Source organism: Sturnus vulgaris, chromosome W (genome assembly GCF_052056855.1).
Source record: "Sturnus vulgaris isolate bStuVul1 chromosome W, bStuVul1.hap1, whole genome shotgun sequence".
NCBI classification, from domain to species: domain Eukaryota; kingdom Metazoa; phylum Chordata; class Aves; order Passeriformes; family Sturnidae; genus Sturnus; species Sturnus vulgaris.
The window spans coordinates 66,109,435-66,124,747 of NC_142282.1; the positions used below are offsets into that span (position 1 = coordinate 66,109,435).

The 15,313-nt window shown below is 46.9% G+C and overlaps 1 pseudogene; it reads right to left on the reverse strand.

Moving 5' to 3' along the window:
* Positions 1-333: 333 nt before the first annotated feature.
* LOC148220347 (uncharacterized) lies at positions 334-5,366 on the reverse strand (annotated as a pseudogene).
* Positions 5,367-15,313: the final 9,947 nt, after the last annotated feature.

Consider the following 15,313-nt stretch of genomic DNA (forward strand, 5'->3'; position numbering starts at 1 on the left):
CTTCTGAGAGACCTGGAAGGGTGGATAACTGTTTGATCTTCTCTGTATTCACTGTAGCTACACCAAAAGCTCATCAATACTGTTTTAGATCCTTGAAGTACCCTCTCCTGAGGTAGTTGATGCCAAGGATACAAGGGGCCTCTGAGGCCAGTCACGATGGGGTGCTTTTGCCATCTGTCCCCTGTCCCCCTCTAATACAGACAACTCCTGGCATCCCTCTGTCACTCCAGAGATCTAGATGGGTTCTGCATTCCTGTGCCTTGATGGCATCAGTGTACACTGTGCACCTGTATCTATTAAAGCTTTATACTTCTGTGGGCCTGATGTGCTAGGCTATTGAATCCAAACGGTCCAGTATGCCCAGTCATCCCTTTCTTCCTCCTGGCCAAAGGCAGGGACATTTTGGAGCCAGGATGACACCATCTCTACAGTTGGTATATCCATTTGTGGGTGACAGAATACCAAGTTTCTAGAATGTAAAGCAGGGGTGCTTTGAACCACCTTCCTCCACATGGCCAGTGTGCAAGGGACATCCTCTGCATCTTTAGAGACACTATAACCTTTTAGATTGATAATTCCTTCAGGTACTGGATACCTTCATCTGCAGTGGTCTACATCTCCCTGTGGAGTTAACAAGATCTTCCTTAAATGGATATCTTGCTCTCACACTTGAGAGAAGCCATCTCCAGAGGGCACAAATTGCTCCTTCCTTTCCAATTGCTCCTTAAATTTCCTGATCTTTAGCAAGAGATCCCAGCTGTTGGGCTTTATGACCTTTTAATTGCTGACTGTTGGCCCCATTATCCCAGCATCAAAGCATCCAGGCAGAAATCTGCTCACCTGGCTGGCGGCTGTAATATTTTCCCAAGTCTCGAAGTTCTGATGAGGTCAGGAAGCAAATAACTTTGCTTTACTGCTTGATTGACCTCACTCCTTTCCATTTCTTTGTTGAAGGGCCTGCCTCTTGATCTCACTCCTCCTTTTCTACTATTACTTCCTCTCCTTCTTCCTCTTCTTCCTCCCTGTCTTGGGGGGGGCGGGGGGGTGGCTCATGGCGATGGGGTTATCCCATAGTCATTTTGTGCCCAGAATTGTCACTGAGTCATCCCCCCCACCTCCAGCTGTGGCTTGGGGAATATCACGATGGGTGAAGGCTCAGTCGGGGATCCAGAGGAGGTTGGGGGGGAGGAGCTGGCCCTTCCTTCTGGTGGGGGGATCAAGGCAGCAGCTGTATGGTTGGCATGGTGAGTGGATCTGACCTGAGATCCTATTGCCCGGTAAGGTTTTTTGGGGTTTTATTTTTCCTTTCAGCACTGCAATCAGGGCCTGCCTGCTTGCTTCCCTGCTTCCCTGCCACTCAGGAGCTCTGAGCCAGCGCTTCTGCCAGGCCCCTGCCCCTACAGCTGCTCCTGTGTGTTAGGTTCTGAGACTATGACCTGCCACCATTTCTACACTGCAAGCCTGCTCGCCTTCTCCCTGTTTCCCAGCCATTTGGGTATCCAGAGCCAATGTGTGGGGTGCTGCTGGGACTGGGGCTGCCCCTGCTGGGCCATTTCTCTGCGCAGTAGCCCGACATCATGACCAGCCGCTGCCGGTGAGCTGTGCAAAGGAGTAATCTCCTGTCCTCCCCTTTGCCCAAGCTCCGAACCACCCCTCAGAAGATTTCCAAGCCTACATTGATGCCTTTAGTTTTAAGTTTTCCTGTTCTCCTTGGATGTGCTTTTCTCATGTCCTAAGGTGATGAAGACAAAACAATCCTATTCTAGTTAAGAACTCAAGGACAGTTTCTCCAAACTTCAGGCCCTAAGCACAAACTACGTGGAAAAGTGGAGGGTGGGTTCATGCAAATTAACCAGAACCTATAAAAGTGTAAGATTTTGTGACCAGCCCTCTCCTTTCCTTCCATCTTGGAGCCATCCGGGCAGGGGCCACGACTGTGGCACTTGTATTGCTGGGGCGTGGCTTTTGTAGGCCTTTCGTGGGCCTCACAATAAATACCCATTTTGTTCCCCTTAACTGTGTGTGTAGCCTCTGTTCCAGCTCCTCAAGGCATCACCATCAGAGCACCCCGAGGCCACGGGGGAACCATTGTAATCCCTCTGCCTTGCTAGGAGCCAACAGTGCCCCCTGAAGCCGCAAGAGAGTCACTGCAGCATCCCTGCCTCAACACGAGCCGATATCACCCCCTGCCGGTTGTGGTCGTAACTACACCAAAGGGGAAATTGCTTGATGGGCTGGAAAAGTGTGTTATTGTGTTGTTTGTGTTTTTTGTTGTTGTTTGTTTGCCTTTATATATATATATATACACACACATATATTCTAGCAAAGAACTGTTGTTCCTTTTCCCACATCTTTGCCTAAAAGCCCTGTTATTTTAAAGTTATACTAATAAGGATGTAGGGGGTAATATTTTCCATTCCAGGAAGGTTACTGCCTTCTTTGGCAGACATCTGTCTTTCAAACCAGGACACTCCTTTACTAATTGATGGTACAGGCCTGTAACTTGCCTTGTCCATTTTTTTGTTTTTACTACTGTGGCAATTACTGTAGTTGCTGTGGTTTGACTCCCTGTCTTAGTCATAGTGTCCTCAAACACAGTTTGTGTTCCTGCCTCAACTACAGTCCTCTGAGTGTACTGAACAGTGGCTCCATAGGCACAGAGCAGGCCCCAGTACAGGGCGAGAAGCTTCTGGTTTTCATTAGGGCAGGCAAGGCACCTTTCTATCAGTTGATGGGTCATTTCTTAGGGTTGTTTACCTATTCAGGTCTAAAATCCCAGGTAACAGGAGGTGATAACCACCTTAAAAACCTGCCCAAATCCTTCCACACACCCTGCCACCCAAGAACTGGATGCCTCAGGGCAGATTTCAATAGCTCCTCACCTAAAGTTTGTTTTCTCCTATATCAGGATGGGTTGTGATTGTTTTTTTTAAAGAGTTGAGTAGTTATTAGTTGTTATAAAGTTTTTTATTGTAAAGGCACATTAGTCTTGAAAAGCAAAGAGTCATAAGTGTTAAAGTTTATGCTAAAGTTTTCGGCATAGAGTTTTAAATAGAAGTAAATTTTTAATTAGAAGTAGGAGCTGCTCTTGTTGAGGCCCCGGGAGGGCTGATGTTGTTGTTGTAGCTCTTATCTTTTTTGGATGATGATGATGGCAGTGAGAAGTGAGAGAGGAAGAGTGAGGGTTTTTTTAATGCATAGATTCTTATACACAAATTACTTAATAAGCTAAAAACATGAACTATTTCTTCTTAACCTATTTTAAAGTTCACAATCTTCTGCAGGTAAAACACAAGATGTCAAGTACAAGTTGGAATCTCTGTGCAATTCATGTTTGTGTGTCAGCTTTTTACTTATAGAATGATCAGTGTTTTCTTATATTAGGGTTACATTTCTTACATAGGGCTTCACGTTCTTTACTGGAATCCACCTGTGAGAATACAAACAAACTTTTTGCTCCAAATTATTAGAGGAAATCGACCTTCAATGGTATATGTAGTAAAATTAAAACTTACAATCAGGGATAATTTAAATACAACAATCAACGATATTTAAAATTATAGATATACATTTATAAAATTAGGTAATTATCAATTCTTAAAACACTCTGTTATCACCCCAGTCTGCAAACAGTTGACAAGCCTTGATTCAATGAGGAATTAGATGATCATTTCCGGACAATGAGCATCGAATTCACCCTAAAATTAGCTTCAGCTGTCATATTGATAAGGTGTCCTGGTTTAGGACAAATTTGGGAGGAAACCTCTGAATGAGGTCCCTCTGGAAAAAAGGAAACAAAATTGGAGAGAAGTGGGAAAAAAAAGAAAACTGTTTATTCAACAGGCAACACACCTCCCAGCACAACAATGAACAATATCAAACAGCAAAACCTCTCGCTGTTCCGAGGAGATGGCAGATTTAGAAGAGTTCTTTCCGTGGGCTGCCCGGCTCACTCAGTCTGTTCTCAGTCCCTCTTGTGCTGGGGAATGCTGCGGCCCAGGCCAGGCCTGGTGGGCCACAGGTGTGAGCTCCTGGTGCTCTTCTGGGTTTTCAGTCCAGAGCAGGTTCAAACAGTTCCAGGAAAACAGAAAAAGGGGGAAAAAAACAATCCAGGGGGCTTCTCTGCCTCAGCTAGCCAAAAAAACTAACCAAGAGCAAAGGAGAGCTCTCTCTCTCTGTCCACCTCAGACAACACAGTCTGTGTGCAGGAATGTGAGGGAGCCAGTGCAGTCTCTGATAACAAATTCTGTACTTCTTCTTCCCCCCCCCCCTTCACTCCTGGAACCAGTCTTAAAGTTGCAGAATTTAATATTCAACACCAACAGAACAGACGATTTGGGGATATAGGCATCATACAGTCACCCCAAGACATTAGGTCAAGTTGCCAAGTCAAAACGACTGGAATATTATTTTGATGCAGAAAACACCTGGGTTTATTGACCATTGCCCTTCCAGGTAGAATTAAGGCCTGGCCATTGCTTAAATTCTAATTGGAAGATAACTCCTTGACCTATTTTTAAAAACAAGACTCTTGAGAACAGAAGCTACAATGAAAAATTTCAGGGTGAGAAAGAAATCAAACTCCTTTAGCAGCTTGTTTTCTCTGAAGTTTTTCCTTAGGATAGAGATGCTTCGAACATGGGAGGCTGCTGGAGTACTTCTGTAATAATAACTGGGAAAAACCATAAGACTAGCAATTCAGAAGAGACTTTCAACAAAGCTCAGATGATTTTCTTGGAACTCTGAAAAATACTTAAAATTATGAGAGCATACGGTCAGGTCATAGGAAATCTGCTGAAATAAGAAAAGGAACTGATTAAAAATGTAAACAAAGGAATGTTAAATTTAAGTGATTATCTTCATACATTTGATTCAGGGGTATGTCTGGAGGTTTTCTAAAATTTACTTGGAATGTTGATATTTGAATAAGTGTTCACTGATATTTGAGCTATAACAAATTGCTAAATATAGGTTGTATCTATTCAAATCAGATTTAAAATGTTTTGTACCTTCATTATTTTAATAATTTCAGCATAAAATGGATCTTTTAAACAACAATGCAGAAGACAAACACCTTTAGCTTTACATACAAAAACTGTGAAAATGGAGTTGAATCTGATGTCACGTTTATGTCTTTTTGCTCCGTTTGCCCCGAACAATGTGCTTAAAAGCAGTTCTTGACGTCCCCCCACCCCCTTTCTCCCTCCTCTTTGCAGCACTGGACTCCTGCATGGGTGGCGGGGGGGGGGGGGGGGCGGCGGGGGGAGTGATGGAGCCTCTGGGAGTGAGGTGGAGCGGCGGCGCGGTCTGGGCACGCCTGACCCGCTCCGTTTATGGACCGCGGGCTGCAGCCGTCCTTCGCCCATGGGCGCGGAGGAGGGCGCGGAGGAGGGGCGGACCGGGCGGGCGGGACGAAGTGGCGGCGAGGGAGAGCAGAGTAGCGGCGCTCCCCTCTTCCTCATTTCCAAACTCTAACAGACAGATTACATGAACTCCATAGTGTACCAACAACATTAGCTAATATTATACATAGTATTAAACAGCTTACATAAGGATGAGCAAAGATCATGGGAGCCTACATTATAAAATCATTTGTATCCACCTAGAGCAGGGAGAAGGAGGTGTATTCCCTCATCACCATTGTTTGTGTTAACATGTTCCCAAACACAGCAAAATAAAGAGAAAAGCAGTGCAGCTGACAAATGCCATGTACTACACAAAAGCCTGCTGTTTGATAACTACTATTTCCCACTTACTATAGCGTGCAATATTTGTATCTATATAACTGCCTCTATTTTGCCCCACATTTGGGTGCCAGAAAGGACTGTAGCAGGTTGACCTTGGCTAGGCGCCAGGTGCCCATCAAGCTATTGCATTGTCCTAGGGTGATGTTATGGTGTTTGTATCTTCAATCGTGTGTCCTGATTATGTTTGGTATTATGTCCTGTGCTTCCAGGACTGAGTCTGAGAGTGAAGCTTTGTTTTGTCTTGTTATCAGCCGGCTCACCTCCCCCATGGTCTATGTTTAGGAGAGGTTTTAGCTCGGCTTGCTTGCTTGCTTGCTTGCCTGCTTGCTTGCCTGCTTGCTCGCTTCTGCCTCTTTTTCTTTCCTTCGCTTTGCCCTTGCTTTTTTCTTATTAGTTAGTTCAGCTAGGCAGTCCAACCTTTTCCCTGGACTGTTTTCTCTTCCACCCCGTCCCCTCCCTCTCCTGGATACCATCTGAACCTGTTCCGGACGGGGACCTGGGAAACCCCAAGAAACACCGGGAGTCTACACTCTGTCACCGGCAGCAGTCATCCCCAGTGCCAGAGACTGATAACTGAGCGACCACTCGCCAGAGAGACTGAGTTTGTCATCCCTTCAGAACGGTGAAAGAGTTTTTTTTTGTCAGCTGGTGTTGTCTTTTTTCCCTGTGCTGGGGAGTGTCTTGCTTGTTAAATAAACAGGTTTTTTCTCCCACTCTTCTCCGAGGAAATTCTTCCCGAACCCGGTGGGGTGGGGGGGAGGAGTCGTGGGGTTTGCTGTCTGGGGGCTCCTTCTGGAGGTTTTCCCCCAAATTTGCCCAAAACCAGGACAAATATTTTGGCGCCCAACGTGGGGCTCGAGAAAGTGGGAAAAAACCCTGTTCTAATAATAATAATTTGGTTCAAATTCTTTTGTGTTGGTATAGAGCAGTTATTGGCTATGTTGTTGGAATTCATGTCTTTTGGGGTGGAGGCCTGCATGGGTTTTTGGTCCCTAGGGTTTTTTGAAGTCTTAATACCTTTGTGGTCCCTGGGTTTATTTGCTTATCCAGAAATAGCTCCGGTATTGTCCCTAATGCGTAGTTTCTGTAGCAGAGGGGCATTGACCAAAATATCCATCGGGCTGGGCTTGGTTTTAATGGCCTGCAGGAGATTTATAAAGGTGCTGGAATCTGTTCCAGGAATGTATGGTTCTTGGTTGTGGTTGTGCACTCAGTTTGTTAGAGGAGAAGCAGGGGATGAGGCTTTTCAGCCTTTGTTCTCCTTCTTCTCCTCTGAATTTGTTACATCCTTATTAGAGAATGTTCAGTTCCCCCTGAGTGTTAAAGAGACCATCTTTCTGGTGTTTAATATAGTAAGCTTTCTCTATACAGTCTGCAGTTTCTCTAGAATGAGAGCTGAGATTTCTAGAGGGGCTGAGACCCCTGACCCCAGAGTAGAGCCAGGCGTAAGGAATCCTGAATGGTGTGGGAAATGGGAGGATATGGGCCAAATCTTAAAGGAATTTTCTGACCCTACATCCTGGGATTTTCCATGTGAACAAATTCAGAACCCAGCTGAGGTGGCAAAGTACCTGAAAGAGAAGTGCCATGGTAATTCTAAGGAGAAGAAGATCATTGCAGTGAGCTGGGCCCTGGCATATGCTTACCGTACCCTGCTAGATACTGTAGGGCAGCAGACAGAGGAAGGGGGACAGGCAGATAAATCAGCCACTATCCCAGTCACTCAGGCTGCAGCCAACACCCCAGGCTCGAGGCCAACAACTACACCAGACAGTGAGCCTAAGCCAGCAGCTAAACCTGTCAGTAAGCCTCAACCAATGGCTGTTGCTACCAGCACGAGAAGTGGAAAGTGCACAGACAAGACTGATCGACCAGTGGATGATGATGATGATGATGATGATGCAGGAGAAGGACCCTCGACGCCTCCTGACATAAAACCAGGAGTCAAAGCAACTGGTAAAAGATCAGAGGCCAATATTGAGTCTTTTTCCTTAAAGGACCTCCGTGGCCTAAGAAAGGATTACACCCGACGACCTGATGAGTCTATAATTAGTTGGTTGGTCCGTCTTTGGGATGCTGCAGGCGAGGCTACAATTCTGGATGGCACTGAAGCCAGGCATTTGGGATCCCTGTCACATGATCCTGTCATCGACCAAGGAATGATGAGAGGGCCTAACCCTCACAGCCTCTGGGCACGGGTCCTGGACAGTGTAGCACAAAGATACCTGTGTGCAGATGATCTTTATATGCAGCAGACCCACTGGAAGACGATAGAACAAGGGATCCAACGCCTGAGAGAAATGGCAGTGGCAGAGATTATCTTCTCAGATGACATAACAACTAGGAATCCGGACTTGGTACCATGTACATCTGTGATGTGGCGAAAACTTGTACGACTTGGGCCCCATGAATACGCTTCTGCTTTAGCAATAATGAAGCGGGACGAGAGGGATGAGACCGTGCTTGATATGGCAAAGAAGCTCCGAGCATATGCAGATGCTGTGCATGGCCCAACACATGCCAGAATTGCAGCTGTGGAAACACGTCTGCAGAAATTAGAAGACAAGATAGAGGAGAATCATAAAAGACTCAGGGAGGAGATTAAAGAGGACCTTCTCCAAATCTCAGCAGTACAAATTAGAGGCCCTGGTATCCAACGCAGACGTTCCCCAGATGGGGAGAGGAGGTACACCCCACGAGCTGAGCTGTGGTTCTTCCTACATGATTGCGGAGAAAACATGAGGAGATGGGATGGAAAATCTACTGCTGCTCTAGCACAACGGGTGCGTGAATTGAAGGAAGGCAAGACCCAAAGAGGAAGTTCCACCAAAAGGAGAGCAGCTCCAGTTGCCCGTAGCCAAGCTGCCAAGTATGATGATGATGATATATCTGATCCCCTTGAAGGAACCTCTAAGACATATGCCCAAGGAAAGAAGGATAAACAGGCTTAGAGGGGCCCTGCCTCTAGCCAGGGAGAGGCGAGGGAAAATCGTGTCTTCTGGACTGTGTGGATTCGTTGGCCTGGCACATCGGAACCACAAAAGTATAAAGCTTTGGTTGATACTGGTGCCCAATGCACATTAGTCCCATCAAGATATGTGGGGGCAGAATCTGTTTCTATTGCTGGTGTGACAGGTGGATCACAGGACTTTACCTTGGTGGAAGCTGATGTGAGCTTGACTGGACATGAATGGAAAAAACATCCTATTGTGACTGGCCCAGAGGCCACATGCATTTTGGGCATAGATTACCTCCGAAGGAGGTATTTTAAAGATCCAAAAGGATTCAGGTGGGCATTTGGGATAGCAGCTGTGGTGACAGAGGGCATCCAGCAATTGAACACCTTGTCTGGACTGTCTGAGAATCCAAGTACTGTAGGACTTCTGAAAGGAGAAGAGCAAAAGGTACCAATTGCCACTTCCATAGTGCATCGCCGACAATACAGAACAACTCGAGATGCTGTGGTTCCCATCCATAAAATGATCCGTGAGCTGGAGAGCCAAGGGGTGGTCAGCAAAACCCACTCACCCTTCAACAGCCCCATCTGGCCTGTGCGTAAATCTGAAGGAGAATGGAGACTGACCGTAGACTATCATGCATTGAATGAAGTGACTCCACCACTGAGCGCTGCCGTGCCGGACATGCTGGAACTGCAGTACGAGCTGGAGTCCAAGGCAGCAAAGTGGTACGCCACTATCGATATCGCCAATGCATTTTTCTCCATTCCTCTGGCAGCAGAGTGCAGGCCTCAGTTCGCTTTCACATGGAGGGGAGTGCAGTACACCTGGAATCGACTGCCCCAGGGGTGGAAGCACAGTCCTACTATCTGCCATGGACTGATCCAGACTACACTAGAAAAAGGTGAGGCTCCAGAACATTTACAATATATTGATGATATCATTGTGTGGGGGAACACAGCAGCAGAAGTGTTCAAGAAAGGAGAGAGAATCATCCAAATCCTCCTGGAAGCCGGCTTCGCCATCAAGAAGAGTAAAGTTAAGGGACCTGCTCGAGAGATCCAGTTCCTGGGAGTGAAGTGGCAAGATGGACGGCGTCAGATTCCTACTGATGTCATCAACAAAATCACAGCTATGTCCCCACCAACCAACAAGAAGGAGACACAAGCTTTCTTAGGCGCCATACGTTTTTGGAGGATGCACATTCCTGAGTACAGTCAGATTGTGAGCCCTCTTTACCTGGTCACCCGCAAGAAGAACGATTTCCATTGGGGCCCTGAGCAGCAACAAGCTTTTGCCCAGATAAAGCAGGAAATTGCTCATGCAGTAGCCCTTGGCCCAGTCAGGATGGGACCAGATGTGAAGAACGTGCTCTACTCTGCAGCCGGGAACCATGGTCTGTCCTGGAGCCTGTGGCAGAAGGTGCCTGGTGAGACTCGAGGCCGACCATTAGGATTTTGGAGTCGGAGCTACAGAGGGTCTGAAGCTAACTACACCCCAACAGAGAAGGAGATCTTGGCCGCCTACGAAGGGGTCCAAGCAGCCTCAGAGGTGGTTGGCACAGAAGCACAACTCCTTCTGGCACCCCGACTACCAGTGCTGGGGTGGATGTTCAGAGGAAAGGTTCCCTCAACCCACCATGCCACCAGTGCTACATGGAGCAAGTGGATTGCCCTCATTACACAGCGCACCCAGATTGGAAAACTGAATCGCCCTGGGATTTTGGAAGTAATTACAAATTGGCCTGAAGGTGAAAGTTTTGGTGTCACAGATGAGGAACAAGAACCAGTGACACGGGCTGAAGAAGCTCCACCATATAACCAACTGCCAGCAGAGGAAACACGCTATGCTCTATTCACCGACGGTTCCTGTCGCATTGTGGGGATGAATCGGAGGTGGAAAGCAGCCGTATGGAGCCCCACGCGACGGGTAGCAGAGGCCACTGAAGGAGCGGGTGGATCCAGTCAACTTGCTGAACTCAAAGCGGTTCAACTGGCCTTAGACATTGCAGGAAGAGAGAAGTGGCCAAAGCTTTACCTTTATACCGATTCATGGATGGTAGCCAATGCTCTGTGGGGATGGTTGGAGAGATGGAAAGAGGCTAACTGGCAGCATAGAGGAAAACCAATTTGGGCTGCTGAAGAGTGGAAAGATATCGCTACCCGGTTAGAGAAATTACCTGTGAAGGTTCGCCATGTAGATGCCCATGTTCCCAGAAGTAGGGCTAATGAAGAGCAGAAAAACAATCAGCAGGTAGATCAGGCTGCAAAGATAGGGGTGTCGAAGATAGACCTTGATTGGGAACACAAGGGAGAGTTGTTCCTGGCTCGATGGGCCCATGATGCCTCAGGTCATCAGGGCAGAGATGCCACATATAAGTGGGCACGAGACCGAGGGGTGGATCTAACCATGGACAGTATTTCTCAAGTTATCCATGACTGTGAGACGTGCGCTGCCATCAAGCAAGCCAAGCGGGTGAAGCCCCTCTGGTATGGGGGGCGGTGGTCCAAGTACAAGTATGGAGAGGCCTGGCAGATTGACTACATCACACTGCCCCAGACACGCCAAGGCAAGCGCTATGTACTGACCGTGGTGGAAGCCACCACTGGATGGTTGGAGACCTACCCTGTGTCTCACGCTACAGCCCGTAACACCATCCTGGGCCTTGAAAAGCAGGTCCTTTGGAGGCATGGCACCCCTGAGAGGATTGAGTCAGACAATGGGACTCATTTCAAGAATAGCCTTATCAACACTTGGGCTAGGGAACATGGCATTGAGTGGGTGTACCATATCCCCTACCATGCACCAGCTGCAGGGAAAGTGGAAAGGTACAATGGACTGTTAAAAACCACCTTGAGAGCATTGGGTGGGAGATCATTCAAAAACTGGGAGCAGCATTTAGCAAAGGCCACTTGGTTAGTTAACACCCGGGGTTCCACCAACCGAGCGGGCCCTGCCCAGTCTGAGTCCCTGAATATAGTAGATGGAGACAAAGTCCCAGTGGCACATATCAGAGGTTTGTTAGGGAAGGCAGTTTGGATCAATTCTGCCCCGAGTACAGACAAACCCATTCGTGGGATTGTCTTTGCTCAAGGACCAGGTTGTACATGGTGGGTAATGCAGAGAGATGGAACAACACGATGTGTGCCTCAGGGAGATCTGATTGTGGGGTGAGGCAGCATGAGACAGAAGGAAATATGTAAGTGTCAAAGGTCTGAGCAAGTGAGATAGAAGGAAATGTGTAAGTGTCGAAGGTTTGAGCAAGTGAGATGGAAGAAAATGTGTCCGAGTAAGTGAAAGATGGAAATTTCTACTTGCTGAAGTTTTTACATGCTGTTTAGTATGTTCACGATATGGAGATAAGGGGTGGAATGTCCTAGGGTGATGTTATGGTGTTTGTATCTCCAATCGTGTGTCCTGATTATGTTTGGTATTATGTCCTGTGCTTCCAGGACTGAGTCTGAGAGTGAAGCTTTGTTTTGTCTTGTTATCAGCCGGCTCACCTCCCCCATGGTCTATGTTTAGGAGAGGTTTTAGCTCGGCTTGCTTGCTTGCTTGCTTGCTTGCCTGCTTGCTTGCCTGCTTGCTCGCTTCTGCCTCTTTTTCTTTCCTTCGCTTTGCCCTTGCTTTTTTCTTATTAGTTAGTTCAGCTAGGCAGTCCAACCTTTTCCCTGGACTGTTTTCTCTTCCACCCCGTCCCCTCCCTCTCCTGGATACCATCTGAACCTGTTCCGGACGGGGACCTGGGAAACCCCAAGAAACACCGGGAGTCTACACTCTGTCACCGGCAGCAGTCATCCCCAGTGCCAGAGACTGATAACTGAGCGACCACTCGCCAGAGAGACTGAGTTTGTCATCCCTTCAGAACGGTGAAAGAGTTTTTTTTTGTCAGCTGGTGTTGTCTTTTTTCCCTGTGCTGGGGAGTGTCTTGCTTGTTAAATAAACAGGTTTTTTCTCCCACTCTTCTCCGAGGAAATTCTTCCCGAACCCGGTGGGGTGGGGGGGAGGAGTCGTGGGGTTTGCTGTCTGGGGGCTCCTTCTGGAGGTTTTCCCCCAAATTTGCCCAAAACCAGGACATGCATATAGCTAAAACCTTATAAAATAAGGGCCTCGTTACCCTTGTAAAATCATGGCTCAGGCCTGCTAATTTGGCTAAGCAGAAAAGGACTGTGGGAAAGTGACTCAGCTGAATTGGAGGTAGAAAAACAAGTTATATAACCATTACATGCTTGCATCATGGTTTATGGTGGTTGGTTGAATGATATTTGTTATACTTAAATGGAATGTAACTGATAAAGGCCTTACTGCTTAAAAAGGCCTGGTTTTTGCAATAAAGGGGCTCTCCTTTGCATCTGCCTGGGGACTCTGCTCGCTTTGTTTCGTACACAAAGCCACTCTATCACTCCCCTACTCAGCAGGACGGGAGAGAAAATAAGATGGAAAACAAATCGTAGGTTGAGATAAGGCAGTTTCCTAAATCAAAGGGAAAAAACAAGTGAAAGTTTGTGCACACATAAACAAAGGGGAAAAAAATCTCTACTTCCCATCAGCAAGTCATGTTCAGACACTTCCTGGGAAGCAGGGCTCTAGCACATGTAGCGATTGCTCTGTGTTGGGGGTTGGGTTTCTTTCCTTTTGTTCCTTTTTACTTAGGTAATTTTTTCCATAAGTTGCTAGGAAACACTAACTACTGCATACTTAAGAAAAATAAAGGAAGTGGCTGTTATAAATGAGAAACAAAAGTCTCGATATTCAACAAAATTTAGATTGCTTTATTTGATATAGATGGAGCAACGCAGCGCTGGGGAATGTGAGGGGTCACCACCCACACCATGCTCCGTCGAACCTTGGTTAGCAGCCTCTTCTTATACTATGGTTTCTAGTTGTAATCAATAATTTTTGGTTTTTTGCTGTCATAATTTTACCAGGTAAGCAGTGGTGGTCGAATAAACATCCTTTTCCAAATTCACAAAGCCTCCGAGCAATAATCAGTCACAGATAACCATCTGGTCTTTGTAAATAACCACCAGCAAAATCTGGAAGTCTGGTCCTTGAGATAGGCAGCATTGATCAGACAAAGACAGGAAAGACTATTGGGAAGTCTGATTTTGCGAGCTGGTAGTCTCTACAACTTATTTGGAAAACATAATATATAACATAACATAACATAACATAACATAACATAACATAACATAACATAACATGGTGATTTAAAACAGAATGATTTAATAATATATTTTCCTTTATCTAGTGTCCATGCTTCACTTCAAACCTTAGTATTTTAATTTATACAAACCCCAACACTTTTGTGATTAACACGAATCTTTAATTAATTATCACATGGCCAAGCTCAGGGGAGGAGCTCGCAGCCCTCTTAATGGGGGAAGGAATGTTAGAGAGACAGTGCTGCTCAGCAGTAGCCAAAACACTGATGTGTTATTGACACCCTTCCAGCTCTCAATGCAAAGCATATGTTGGGGGTTGAATTGTTCCCTTTTCTTTCTGTGGAATTGTCCTGGTTTAGGGCAAATTTTGGGGGAAAACCTCCAGAAGGAGCCCCCAGAAAGCAAACCCCCACGACTCCTCCCCCCCCCCCACCACCGGGTTTGGGAAGAATTTCCTGAGAGAGAAGTGGAAAAAAAACCCTGTTTATTTAACAAGTGAAACACTCCCCAGCACAAAAAAAAACCAACACCAGATGACAAAAAACTCTTTCACAGTTCTGAATGGATGACAAACTCAGAAAGTCTCTCCGGTTAGTGGTCGCCCAGTTATCAGTCTCCAGCGCTGGGGAATGACTGCTGCAGGTGACAGAATGCAGACTCCCGGTGTTTCTTGGTGTTTCCCAGGTCCCCGTCTGGAACAGGTTCAGATGGTATCCAGGAAAGGGAGAGGGGGAAAAGAAACAGTCCAGGGAAAAATATTGGACTGCCTAGCTGAACTAACTAATAAGCAAAAGCAAAGGAAAGAACAAGAAGCAGCAGCGAGCAGAGCTAAGCTAAGCCTCTCCTAAACACAGACCATGGGGGAGGTGAGCCGGCTGATAACAAGACAAAACAAACCTTCACTTTCAGATTCAGTCCTGAAAGCACAGGACATAATACCAAGCACAAACAGAACACACGATTGGAGATACAAACACCATAACATCACCCTAGGACAGGAATTTTTCCCATTGTTATGCTAAGCATTTGTGGCTACACCTTAGTAGCAATAGTTTTCTCTCGAATGGGGGTGCGGGATAGGGGGAGACCGAAAAAGGAAAGGTGGGACAGGGGCCTGGGCTCTCTCTCTCTTGCTCTCGCTCACTTGTGGAGTCGGAGGAAGACGGCCAGGGCTCCTACCTAGCATCCTCCCTGCCGTCCCAACGCTGGGATCCACGTTCCCTGCTGTCAGACATCGCTCTGCTGCTTTCCCACTTCATCCTACTACCTCCACTCTGCTGAGCACCACGACCAACACCGTGAGGAGGGAGTCGCTCCTCCATCCCTCTCACACCTGGGCTGTTGCTGCCATCACTCCAGCCCTCTTCGACTGCGCGAGAGCTGCCCTGCCTCCACCACTGGTAACTGAGAGCAGAGAGAGTGGGCCTGTGGCCAAAAGGGACTG